This window comes from Schistocerca nitens, chromosome 9 (assembly GCF_023898315.1).
Source record: "Schistocerca nitens isolate TAMUIC-IGC-003100 chromosome 9, iqSchNite1.1, whole genome shotgun sequence".
Classification (NCBI taxonomy): Eukaryota; Metazoa; Arthropoda; class Insecta; order Orthoptera; family Acrididae; genus Schistocerca; species Schistocerca nitens.
In genome coordinates, this window is record NC_064622.1 from 51116087 (window position 1) to 51131014 (window position 14928).

Sequence of the window (14928 nt, forward strand, 5' to 3'; positions counted from 1 at the left end):
CTGAAGAACCCTGTTTATTTCGTAGGACACGCTTTGGTTGCGACACTTCTGTGTTATTGTCAAAGTTAAGTATTGTCATAGTCCATTTTGTTATAAAACTCATTAATACGATTTGTTTGGGTGTTGTCTAGCGATCTAACACACAGGTTTCCTAGACACCCCATACTTGACGACTAGGCAGGGTATAACAGAACGAAACAAAGTTTGAACTACTATTGTGAATATTATCGAAAATAAAACTGAACAGTGTTATGACAGTTAACTATTACGTAAAATGAATGACAAAGCTTCTACGTACAGAGTTTTTACATCACTGATTGGAACGATGTAGTTCGCGGTGTCTCATAGCTAACGTTGGCTCAGAACCATTTCTACTCTGCTGATGCTGCTGGCAAGTCGTCGATATTCGCGTCGTTAGTCCATTATCCTTAAGCGTGTAATCCAATAACTGGTGTGTCCTTGCTGATTGTGAGCGCCAGTTATGGATGTAACAGGTACGCTCGGTGTATGCAGAATTAGTTCCAATCGTCTTTGCTGAAACAACGACGAAAACAAAACACCCTTCTTTCCATTAATGCGTGAAGTAATCTGACGTGGTAATGTTTGTTACACACTTTAGTTACTGTTTTAAGATTTATGGCCGAGCGGTCTAAGGCGCTGCAGTCATGGACTGTGCGGCTGGTCCCGGTGGAGGTTCGAATCCTCCCTCGGGCATGGGTTTGTGTGTTTATCCTTAGGATAATTTAGGTTAAGTAGTGTGTAAGCTTAGGGACTGATGACCTTAGCAGTTAGGCCCCATAAGATTTCACACACATTTGAACATTAAGATTTATGGTTTACGGTCACAGCGCTGCACTACGAAAGTAAATCAAGTAAAGTGAATCATTAGTCCGTGGTTTAAACTGGACTGTAGGTGCCGTGCACAATTGTCTACCTAATCACTTTAATCATGCGATGATCAGCACACGGTACATTCGCTGTTATAGATCTTCGTATCAGCATACGACTGTTTCATTCCACATTCCGTGCTACGTACTAAACAGTTTGTGCAGTCTACAATTGAAAACAGTATCTTTACGGAATGCACATACCTTACCGATCTTCATATCAAAGAGCCGGCCGGAGTGGCCGTGCGGTTCTACGCGCTACAGTCTGGAGCCGAGCGACCGCTACGGTCGCAGGTTAGAATCCTGCCTCGGGCATGGATGTGTGTGATGTCCTTAGATTAGGTTTAATTAGCTCAAAGTTCTAGGCGACTGATGACTTCAGAAGTTAAGTCTCATAGTGCTCAGAGCCATTTGAAGCTTCCCTAATCCGTCGGGTCCTATGACTTCGCTGTTTGGTCCCCCCTTGTCCGCAGCCCGTGGCCGTGCGGTAGCGTTCTCGCTTCCCACGCCCGGGTTCCCGGGTTCGATTCCCGGCGGGGTCAGGGATTTTGTCTGCCTCTTGATGACTGGGTGTTGTGTGATGTCCTTAGGTTAGTTAGGTTTAAGTAGTTCTAAGTTCTAGGGGACTGATGACCATAGATGTTAAGTCGCATAGTGCTCAGAGCCATTTGGTCCCCTCCCCCAAATCAACCAACCAACTTCTAAATCCAACTTCGTGGGCGAAGTCGCTAACGTACGCTCATGTGGTGGCTCCGAGGGAAAGCCAGTTCGAATCCTGGTAGCGGAAAAAATTTTCACTGACAGTATTTGATCGAAAATGGAGAAGTGTAGGTGGCGTTAATTTTCTGATAAGCAGACTTTACGTCCAAACCTCTCTACAGTGTCTCGTGGAGTGAGGGCATGCGGCACTGTGGATAGTGATCCGTCCATCGGATGCGGACGTTAAGCTTGGCGCCCACCTTGGTGCTATTGCAGAGGAATTGGCTATGCGCCGGCACGGAGTTTCACCCTCTCCATCCTCAACGTCATACAACACGAACATTGCACTACACTCCGCAGGCACACACAATACATACATGTAGTATTACATATATTGTAACGGAGCATGTTGTAAATAAATAAAAATGAAGCACCTTAAAACGTAGGACAACGTGAGACAAAAGAACAGGTTAGGTAATCTACAAAACGTTATAAACTAAAGCACCTCTTACGAGCACCAAACGGCAGCCATGCAGTTCAATACCGTGGTGAATAAACAACAATTTTACAAATCTTATTAAGAGGAACCAGGATGCACAAAATTAATGCCTATTACCAAAGGATGTCACCAGAGTCCAGAATATGGGCACGCAACAATCCCCGAAGCTGGATGCTTCCTTCGACGGTCGAACAGATGGCGCCAATAGCTCCCCATAGACGATGCTTTCGGCTTCAGCGATGCTCCGTCATTTCGTAATGCAATAACCAATGGCGCTTAATTTTATGTAATTACCGGTGAATGAGGAACTTTTTACTGATGATCGAGAGCCGATTCGCAGAATTGTAAAAACGCTAGGTCATAATGGTTTCTTTATATGACATTATACACAGTTTCTAATCAGTAAACTGTCTTGTCTTATTCAATAAATCTTTGTACAATACCATTTTGTGGAATGTTATTGTGCCAAAATGTTCCCTATAAGGGACATTAGAAGGTTACGAGAGAGTTCATTCGGGTTCTCCTACCGACGGAGGCAGCGCTGTGGTTAGCACATTGGAGTCGCTACCGGGATGACGACGGTTCAAAACCGCGTCCTGACATCCTGATTTAAGTTTTCCGTGATTTCCCTAAATCGCTTAAGGCAAATGCCGGGATCGTTCCTTCGAAAGGGCACGACCGGTTTCCTACTCCATCCTTCCTTAATCCGAGCTTGTGCTCCGTCTCTAATGAAGTCATTGTCGAGGAGACGTTAAAAACTGCCTCTTCTCCTCTGGTACTCTCCGATATTCGTTGTTAGCAGGCATAATTCATAAATGGAGCAGGGTAGGGATAATGATAGTTACCAAACCCAAGGTGGCATCTGCAGTAAAAATGTGTAGTTGTAGGCGAAATTTTTGAAGCTTAACTGTGTATATATATGTAATTATTTCAGCCTCTCTCTATCCTGTTTATATATGTCATTGCTGATGAAGTCATTAAATTATTCCTCACTCACAGTGATCAAAATCAAGTTTGATCAATACAGAACGCAGACCACGACCGGTTAACCGGATGTTCACAAATTTCTCTCGTCCAGACACACATTGTTTCTATTACCAGTTTACATTTTATGTATTTCCTACTGCGACCATCATAAGTTATTTTGCTCCCAAAATAAGAAAAATCGTCTGCTATTTTGAGTGTCTCATTTTCTAATTCAATTCACTCATCATCGTTTGGTTTAATTCGACGTGCATTCAGTCACTTCTCTTTGCTTTTTACTACGTTCTTCCTTTCAAGAAATTGTCTGTTCCATTCAATAGCTCTTCTAAGTTCTTTGATGTCTCTGACAGAATCACGACCTCGCAGTTTTTATTTCTTCTCCCTGAACCCCAAAATTTTCTTTGGTGTCCTTTACTGCGTGCTCAGCGTACGAGTTGAATAACATTGAGAATAAGCTATAATCCGATCTCAGTCACTTCTCAACAGCTGCTTCCCTTTCAAGCCCCTTGACTCTTTTAACTGCCGCCTGGTTACTGTACAAGTTGCAAAAAGCGTTTTCTCCCTGTATTTTACTCCTGTTACCTACAGAATTTCAAAGGGGCTGCTCCAGTCAACATCGTCAAAAGCTATAACCGTAGGTTTCGCTGACAACATCAATTAACTTGGCACTGTTCACAAGAATCCTGACATGGCACTGGCTGCTACTAACACATTCATTAAATTCATTAGAAAATTATTTTGCTTCGTTCCAGCAGCGTCGAGCCATAATGAAACAAAATATTCTGGGTAGCTAGACCATACAGAGCAGTACATTAAATTATTTCATACAGGAACATTGACTTTGTGGGAGTTCGATCGTTACACCAATGTAATTACCTCCGTTGTAACGTTTATTTAAAGAAGAAAGACAGTGATTAGATAACTTATTAGGCAGTTACAAAATGTCTACTACCCGTAGCATTATTTGCCACCATTTCTATGATGCGCTGATGCCTATTGCATATGCAGCCAATAGTTTGAAACGTACATTCATAATTCTGATGAAGTGCACAAATTGCCTATTCTTACCACTAAATTTACCACAACATACTTTAGAACACTAACATTTATCAACTAGATTATAATTTTAGTCGAATTAGTTCATTAAATTATTCCTCACTCACAGTGATCAAAATCAGGTCCGATCAATACAGCAGGCCGACCACGACCGTCTCAGTCATCTGCTTTATCAAATAAAAGTTTAAAAATAACTGAGTAATTGTCGCAGTATCAATCAGCACAGCCGTTACAACAAATTCTTACGTGGCATATACATACGGTACATAGTACAGACAACAAAAGACTGCATTTTGAATGTCACGGAAGAATACTGTGGGTAGAAAGAGTAGAAGGATAGATTAATTAGCTAATGAAGAGGTAGTGGATCGAACTATGGATAAAAGAGCTTTCAGCCACAAATTGACTAATATATGGACACAACACCTCCTGAGATGCCAAAAAAGCTGGTGATGTAGCGAACTACAAAAGGATGGCAAGGGCTATACTATTTCTAGTGGATGTGGACTGTTGTATTTACGCAGAAATGAAGAAACTTTCACAGTGAAGACTAGCATCGAGAGTTGAATCAAACATGTCTTCGGACTAAAGACAACAACAATACTACCTGGCTACCTGGTGTTGACCAGGTATATATATATATATATATATATATATATATATATATATATATATATATATATATATATATATATATAGACTTTTGTTAGTTCATTAGTTCATCACCGCTTTCCACCTTTCCTCCATACCCTTCTCTGTCCATCTCGTTCGCCCCCATGTCTCAGTTCACCTGTTTCAACTGCCCCCATTCTCTGTCCATCCTCCTGCCTACTTCTCTATCCATCTGCTATAATTCCCCCTGTGTCTCTCTTCTCGTACTGGCTCTGTTCGTTCCTGGCCCTCTGTACATCTGCACATTCTCCTTGCACCAATCTCCTCCTCCCAATTTGATCTACACCTGCGCCATCCATCTCCTCGTCAACCCATCTACCTCGTCCTACACCTTCTGTCTATCACCTCCTTCCCCTCTCACTTAGACCATCATCTCTTCCACTTCCCTGTCCATCCCCCCCCCCTCCTACTGTGCCAATCTCCTCCTTTCCCATCTCTGTTTCTCCATCACGACCTCCTTCATACGTCTTTATCCATCACATCCTACCGAACAGAAGGATGTTAGTCCTTACCTTCCCAGAATTTCTTCCCGAATATTAACATATGTACCAATTACCAAATCTATCCGAGTTTTAGGAGTTTCTTATCCGCGTCTTTTCCATCATTCACCAACGTCACTTATATGTCACACATAGGTCATATATTTGTACCAATATTTCACCTCTCTCTCTAGTGGATTTCGCCTTGCAGTTTTGTTTTCACGTAATGTAGTGTTTATGGCGTATCTGCTGAACTATGTTTAGTAAGGTGATATAATTTAGCAGGTACATTCAGTGGTGCATGTTAATACTGTCTGCAAATGTGTCGCGAATACAGTCACTAATAAAGGAGTAATAAATTAAAACGCCATGACTGATGTGGCGGCAGTTTTATTGCATGAGCAGCGAAAGTGCAGTAAGCGATTAACATTTTTCCTTTCATTAGTTTGCGAAGTATGTCAGCGTGGAAAAGTTGCTTAAAAGTTTGAAATTATGTGTAAAGTTTGTTTCCAGTCCCTGTGTAGTCTCGTTCTCAAATGCTGAATGAATGAAGTCTGGATATTCGCGCGTCATGTGTTACGCTACTTTTTCACCGTCTCCAGCATTCCTGTCGCAGGATGCATTTCACGGAAATTCTTTCCGGATAGTAAGTAATATGTGTACTTAATTTGATTGAAACTATTCCAATATTTAGTAGGGGTTGTGGAACATATGAACATATGTGCATACATACACCAGAGGAAAGATGCTCCTATGTAATATAAAAAAGGCGAATATGCTCCCTACTGAAGAGTGGGTTACCAACTGTCTCATTCAACCTTCCTTAGCACCTTTAAAAATTTTCGCAAAAACTTTGGCATGCGAACACATTCGCGCTCTTTTTAATATGCAGCTTACCGCACAGTGTCACAGGCTCCTCTAAGTTAACTCGCTCACACCCACTAGTCCAACCTGTAAGTCGCTCGTACCCGTCCACTCTGTCACCCTTTCTCAGTTACTCATTCAACCCAACTCATTGTCATTATCTCTTTGTGTCACAACTGCAGACGCACTCGTTCTGTCGTACTACAACTGCTTTCTCTCATTGTCACTATCTCCCTCTTGCTCTCTCTTACTTTTACTATCTCATACATTGATGCCTCTCATCATTGTCACTCTCTTCCTCGTTGTCATTGTCATAGACTATTCCTCTCATTATCACTGGCTCTCACCTATTCCACTTTCTCCTCTTTACTCCTCTTCCACTGACACTACCTCCTTCACTCTTTTCCTAACATTGTCCTGTCATTGTCAACTACGTTCCACTACCAATGTGCCACTCTCTTTCTCTCACATCGCCATAATCTCCTCGCTCTATTTTCCAGTATTTATTACTTTTATGTCTCTTTGCCACTGCCACTGTCTCCTTCTGTCCAAGCATAAAATAAAACCGCGAATATGTTCGCATACCACAATTTTTGAGAAACTTTTTAAAGGTGCTGAAGAAGCGCGCTGTTACCCGACTTTTCGTACAGAATCTTTTATACAGGAGCACAATCTCCCTTTCTGTGCTCCGATACCAGCAACTTCCATTGGTTCTCTTCTTTTCCCTTAACGGCACTGCGCGTCCCTCACAGGAAAGAAAACTTATGAGTCAGTGAAATTTTGATACTTATGTGAAACTGAAACAACCCAAAACTAATATAAGATCTCAGACCGGATTTTAGGTGCTAAAAAATTTTGCATGTGCTTCAGGACTTACTGATGAAACAGAGACACTTTACAGTCTAAATATCCACGGGTGTACTGCCGGTCTACAGTGTCCAACGGGCACAATATTTCGGCGATCATACATGTCGCCATCATCAGGTGAACTGACGGACTGAGCTCCTGTGAACGCGCCGGCACGGAGATCCCTACCCTATGGCTGCTCAGGGGGAACTGGGTTCGGTCGCGGCGGCCCATTGTCAGCAACATCAGGGCACCTACATATTTGTTGGCCAAATACCTGACGGGAATATTAAGTCCTTATGTGGGTAAATGCCCTCATCACATCCGTAATTCCGTGGATTTTGTTAAACGCCTTGATAGCTTCACGATGGGTGAGTCAGATATCATGGTGAGTTTTGACGTCGTTTCCCTGTTCACGAGGGTACCCCTGCGAGAGTGACTAGAATTGATTAGTCAGATGTTTGGCGAGAAGACCACTGAACTTTTTAGGCATGTCTTGACTTCCACGTAATTTCTTTTTAATGGAGAATACTACGAACAAACGGAGGGAGTCGCCATGGGTAGCCCACTCTCACCGGTGGTAGCGAATTTGTACATGGAGAACTTTGAGGAGGAAGCCCTGTCGTCATCCGAATGGAAACTTACTTGCTTTTTCCGTTACGTGGACGACACGTTCGTCATCTGGCCACATGGTATGGATAAACTCCTTGACTTCCTTACACATCTAAACTCCATACACCCCAACATCAAATTCACTATGGAGACTGAAACGGAGGGTAAACTACCTTTCGTTGACGTCTTGGTCAAGAGAAGGCCTGACGGCACCCTAGGCCATGGGGTGTATCGGAAGACAACGCACACTGATCTGTATTTGCACGCAGACAGCTGCCACCACCCTTCACAGAGGAATGGGGTGCTTAAAACTCTAGTACATAGGGCGCGCACTATCTCTGACGCAGAGAGTCTACCCCAGGAATTCGAACATCTGAGAACTGTATTTCGAAAAAATGGGTACTCAGAGTGGCAGATTCAACGTGCTCTCCGCCCACCCACTACAGCACAACCTGTGGAGATGGATGAAATCACGAGGGAGGAGGTAGGCATTGCGTTTATCCCATATACAGGCGCACTCTCGGGGAAAATCGCCCGCATTTTGAAGAAACACCGGGTCGGAACTGTGTTTTGCCCTCCGAATAAAACTCGTGCACTGGTGGGGAGCGCCAAAGATGACCTTGGTTTGAGGAAGGCCGGCGTGTTCCAGATTCCGTGTCAATGTGGCAAGTCGTATATTGGTCAGACGATGCGTACCGTCGAGGATCGATGCCGTGAACACCAGAGGCACACTCGACTGATGTATCCGAGCAAGTCGGCGGTCGCTGAACATTGTTTGTCGGAAAATCACGCTATGGAGTATGAACGCACGAGGATTCTGGTACAGACGTCGAGATACTGGGACAGCGTTGTTAGAGAGGCCATCGAAATTCGCACCAATGACGACCTCATAAACCGTGACTGTGGCTATAATCTTAGCAAGGCTTGGGAACCAGCGATTGGGTTAATCAAGAGTAAATCGAGCAAATGTATAGTTGTGACGACCACGGTGGACAGAGCCATCACACCGACGTCATCTCAGACGCCGTCGCAATCTGTTCCACCGCGCGACCGTGGCGCGGGGCACGGACGGCGGAGTGAGCGCGCCGCGGGTGGAGGGTATTTAAATCGGCCGCCGCCGCGACCGAACCCAGTTCCCCCTGAGCAGTCATAGTGTACGGATCTCCGTGCCGGCACGTTCACAGGAGCTCAGTCCGTCAGTTCACCTGATGATGGCGACATGTATGATCGCCGAAATATTGTGCCTGTTGGACACTGTAGACCGGCAGTACACCCGTGGATATTTTGATTATCAAATACGCCGGGAGAAACTCAAGAATCACACTTTACAGTCTATTTATCCATGGTACGTCACTTTTCTAACTACCCTTTCGCCCCATTACGGATTTTTCGTGTGTATTTTACTTGTACAATTAGAGTAAACGTTAAACCCGTCTATATCGGAAAAGGACGAAGAAAACAGTTGTTCGACATGGGGATCTTAGAAATATATCGTAAAAATTTCACCCATTTGCTGTGAGTAGCCATGCTGGAGTCAGCGGTTGGGTTGAAGTATCCGAACACAAAATTTTTAGGGGGTCAATCGATAACCGATAAACATTTCTGAAAACGGAAAGGTGGCATTACTAGATAATCTCTATGAGAACATACTGTCCAAATGTGAGCCACTTGCTGCGGTTAGTTATTTAGATATCCGCTGCTGACGGCAATAAATGTTGAATAAGGTTTTCTCAGGTTTAATCAGGAAGTGCCCATGAACTAAATGGTGCTTCCATAATCTCCTTAAGGTGCACCATAGACCACATCTAACACAAAAATAACCAAGCGATTTTCTGCATTTGCGAAGCTGGAGGTAGTATGCAGTGTTAAAAATGTTATCTCGTACTGCAGGATAGGTAAAATAGGATGATATTTTTGTTGGGCATAGAAGTGATTCCTAGTCCAAAACACTTGACACCGGAAAAATCCAGTTTTTATGCTTTGAATTTTGAAAAACACACACTTATATACGAGGGCCGTTCAGAAAGTAACCTCCGTTTGATTTAAAAAAATACACCAAGTTAAATAAAAATATTTTAATATATACATCTTACAACTACATGTTTGCACTATTTTTCTACATAGTCTCCATAGCGATTGAGGCACTTATCGTATCTCTTTACAAGCTTTGAAATTCCTTCTGCATAAAAATCACCCGCTTGTGTCTGGAGCCAGCCTGTGACCGCATCTTTGAGCTCTTCGTCGTCATCAAACCGCTGTGACCAGAGCCATTTCTTCAAATGCATGAAGAGGTGATAATCACTTGGCGCCAGGTCTGGGCTGTAAGGTGGATGGTTGATAACGTCCCACTTGAAGGACTCAAGAAGGGCTGTTGTTCTGCGAGCAGAGTGAGGACGGGCGTTATCGTGCAAAAAAACGATACCGGAAGTCAGCATACCACGGCGTTTGTTCTGTATAGCCCGTCGTAACTTTTTTATTGTTTCACAGTACACGTCTTGATTAATGGTCGTACCACGTTCCATGAATTCAACCAACAACACCCCTTTGGCATCCCAAAACACCGTTGCCATCAGTTTTCTGGCAGAAAAATCTTGCGAGGCTTTTCTTGGTTTGGTAGGCGAATTTGAATGTGCGCACATATTTGATTGTTCTTTTGTCTCAGGGTTCACGTACTTAATCCAGGTTTCGTCACCGGTCACGATTCTGTTTAACAATGGTTCTCCTTCGTCCTCATAACGTGACAGAAAGTCTAATGCAGAGGCCATTCTTTGAGTTTTGTGGTGGTCGGTAAGAATTTTGGGCACCCATCGTGCACAGAACTTACGGTAACCCAATCTTGCTGTCACTATCTCGTACAAGAGAGTCTTAGAAATCTGTGGAAAACCAGTAGACAACTCCGACATTGAGAAACGTCTATTTTCACGAACTTTTGCATCAACTGTCTGAACGAGTTCGTCAGTCACCAATGATGGTCTACCACTCCTCTCTTCATCATGAACGTTTTCTCGTCCACTTTTAAATAAACGTACCCATTCACGGACAACTCCTTCACTCATAACTCTTGGTCCGTACACGGCACAAAGCTCACGATGAATAGCTGCTGCAGAATATCCTTTGGCTGTAAAAAACCTTATGACAGCACGCACTTCACATTTGGCGGGGTTTTCTATTGCAGCACACATTTCAAACTGCCACAAAAACTAAACTAGCGCAGATACGACGTTCACTCGACCACGGCTTGATGCCGACTGACCTGTTGAGTGCGTGAACGCACAGATGGCGTCGCTACTCCCCCCACAACCCGCACTGTGACCAATCGGAGGTTACTTTCTGAACCGCCCTCGTATAAATGGATTCTTATCACATTCTTCGGAGTAGGTGTCGAATATTTGAACTTCATTTATAAAAATTTCGCAAGTAACCTACCAGAATTCATTGGTACGAGTATAAAAGTTGTAGACAACCAACCACAAAGTACGAGTTGTGACCCATGTTTTCCCCAGTATGTAAATACGACGTATATGCCGATAGAACGGCGTTACCTGCATATGTCAAATTTACTGAAAGGGGGGCTGAACATATCTTTTATATCGTATTAAAAATTTATTTGACTCTGCTTTTAGTTGAAGCAATGGAATATTTTTGAATCTGTTTCTTTTATGATACTTGTCACGTCTGTTGAATAAAGTCTCGCATTTCTTAGTTATTTTTTATTTTAATGTGGTGTTATTTTAGTGAGTTCATTAGCAGAAACTTTTATTAAATCCTTTAGGATCTGACATGAGCATTTGTTTTATTCCATAAATGGGTGTCTATATACTTCATATAGACCCGGTGTGTAGTAACGATACCTGGCACCCCATGCTACAAGCATGTGAATTGTCACTACAACTCAGTCTGTGGAGAGATGTTGCATTGATCCAACATGACCCTCCGAGTATATGTGGTATTTAGAAATTCACTTGAAACGATGAAGCTTTCCCGGATTATTTTCTGACTGTATCATTCTTACGTAAGCTTGCTGTTTGTGCGTTGGAAAAAAACGTTTGTACTCAGGTACGAGGATGTACTATTTACGTAAAATAAATTATTTTTGATTGGACTCGTTCGTTTAGCAATGAATGAACCAGAATGAGATTTTCACTCTGAACCGTTTCTACACGCTGCTTGTTGCAGTAAATCCTCTGCGAGAGAAGGTAGTGGACGCACCGTTTGTAGCTTTGGTTCAATTTGAACGCGTTGAACGACATGGTGCGTCTGACTTACTTTTTTAAAGCGATCTCATAGACCGACTGTAAATGGATTTAAGAAATAAATTGATAGCTTTTGAGTATCGTGAAGGCGGACGGAGTGGCCGTGCGGTTCTAGGCGCTACAGTCTGGAACCGAGCGACTGCTACGGTCGCAGGTTCGAATCCTGCCTCGGGCATGGATGTGTTGATGTCCTTAGGTTCGTTAGGTTTAATTAGTTCTAAGTTCTAGGCGACTGATGACCTCAGAAGTTAAATCGCATAGTGCTCGAAGCCATTTGAATTTTGTATCGTGAAAATTGACTCAAGAAGTTAGAAACCAGATTTACGTGGATATGATCCTATACTGAGAAGCAAGCACCAAGGCCATACTTGAGTCAGATGTGCCGTTTGTTTTTCTCCTGGTTTCTGATATTAACAGTGTACCACTTCGTGAGGTCTGGTCGCTATAAGTATTTACCTGTACTAGATAAGTGCCTTGACTTGACCATGGAAGGGCGGAATAGGTTTAGAGAGCACCGCTATTGAAAATGAAACTAGAGGATGCAGCGCGAAATTAGAGCCCAAACTGGGCAACCATTCGAGTGTCCGTCGCGGAGGCCGAAGGGGGTGGAGCCACTCGCAAACAGCCCGCATGCTTGCCAACAGTGGGGACCCAACTTGCCTAACAAGCTCGCCCTTGGGGGTGGGGCGGGGGACGCATTTGTCGCCGAGCGGCCTTTTCGCTGGGCGGAGCAGGGGACAAGTGAGAGGAGGGAAGGGGTGTTGGACGCAGATAAGGCCCTGCAGTCTTTTTCCACGAGGCGGGCTAAGCCCTGGATTTAGAGCGATCCTTAACTGTCGCAGACAAGTTGCTGACCCCCGGCCGTCTGCAGATGGGTGGCACGCATCCAGCTGGTATGCGCCGCTTTTTACTGCAAAGTTGTCGCGGTGGGGCAGGGGGAGAGGGCACACAACTTTTTCGGATTCCGATCCTCCGGGCAGAGTTACGAGCGTCGCTGCGCAGGGTCGGTAGGGGCCCGTGGGGCATAGTGCGAGGGCTAATGCATACCGAGGACACACATCTCTTCAGACTGGTGAAGACTGAGCAGCAGTGAAACTACTATCGTTTCTTCTTCAACTGGCTAGACAGGTTAAAAGAATATACAGGGTGTCCCATTTATCTTGACCACGCTAAATAACTTTTTATCCAGATGAAAGTTACAAAATGTTCCATGAAAATGTTCTTTACATCTACATTTATACTCCGCAAGCCATCCAACGGTGTATGGCGGAGGGTACTTTACGTGCCACTGTCATTACCTCCCTTTCCTGTTCCAGTCGCGTATGGTTCGCGGGAAGAACGACTGCTGGAAAGCCTCCGTGCGCGCTCGAATCTCTCTAATTTTACGTTCATCTCCTCTGGAGGTGTAAGTAGGGGGAAGTAATATACTTAGTACCTCATCCAGAAACGCACCCTCTCGAAACGTGGACAGCAAGCTACACCGCGATGCAGAGCGCCTCTCTTGCAGAGTCTGCCACTTGAGTTTGCTAAACATCTCCGTAACGCTATCATGCTTCCCAAATAACCCTCTATCTCCTCTGTGAACCCGAACTGGTACGGATCCCACACTCAGGAGCAATACTCAAGTATAGGTCGAACGAGTGGTTTGTAAGCCACCTCCTTTGTCGATGGACTATATTTTCTAAGGACTCTCCCAATGAATCTCAACGTGGCACCCGCCTTATCAACAATTAATTTTATATGATCATTCCACTTCAAATCGTTCCGCACGCATGCTCCCAGATATTTCACAGAAGTAACTGCCTCCAGTGTTTGTTCCGCTATCATATATCATACAATAAAGGATCCTTCTTTCTATGTATTCGCAATACATTACATTTGTCTACATTAAGGGTGAGTTGCCACACCCTGCACCAAGTGCCTATCAAGTGCCTATCCGCTGCAAATCTTCCTGCATTTCGCTGCAATTGTCTAATGCTGCAACCTCTCTTTATACTACAGCATCATCCGCGAAAAGCCGCATGGAACTTCCGACACTATCTACTAGGTCATTTATCTATATTGTGAAAAGCAATGGTCCCATACTCTGCCCTGTGGCACGCCAGAGGTTACTTTGACGTCTATAGACGTCTCTCTTTTGAGAACAACATTCTGTGTTATGTTTGCTAAAAACTCTTCAATCTAGCCACACAGTTGATCTTATGTTCCGTAGGCTCTTACTTTGTTTATCAGGCGACAGTGCGGAACTGTATCGAACGCCTTTCGAAAGTCAAGGAAAATGGCATCTACCTGGGAGCCTGTATCTAATATTTTGTGGGTCTCATGAACAAACAAAGCGAGTTGGGTCTCACACGATCGCTGTTTACGGAATCCATGTTGATTCCTACAGAGTAGATTCTGGGTTTCCAGAAACGGCATGACACGGGAGCAAAAAACATGTTATAAAACTCTACAACAGATGGATGTCAGAGATATAGGCCTATAGTTTTGCGCATCTGCTCGACGACCTTTCTTGAATACTGGAACTACCTGTGCTCTTTTCCAATCATTTGCAACCTTCCGTTCCTCTAGAGACTTGCGGTACACGGTTGTTAGAAGGGGGCAAGTTCTTTCGCGTACTCTGTGTAGAATCGAATTGGTATCCCGTCAGGTCCAGTGGACTTTCCTCTGTTGAGTGATTTCAGTTGCTTTTCTATTCCTTGGACACTTATTTCGATGTCAGCCATTTTTTCGTTTGTGCGAGGATTTAGAGAAGGAACTGCAGTGGGGTCTTCCTCTGTGAAACAGCTTTGGAAAAAGGTGTATAGTATTTCAGCTTTACGCGTGTCATCCCCTGTTTCAATGCCATCATCATCCCAGAGTGTCCGGATACCCTGTTTCGAGCCACTTACTGATTTAACGTAAGACCAGAACTTCCTAGGATTTTCTGTCAAGTCGGTACATAGAATTTTACTTTCTAATTCACTGAACGCTTCACGCATAGCCCTCCTTACGCTAAATTTGACATCGTTCAGCTTCTGTTTGTCTGAGAGGTTTTGGCTACGTTTAAATTTGCGGTGAAGCCGTCAGGGGGGCAT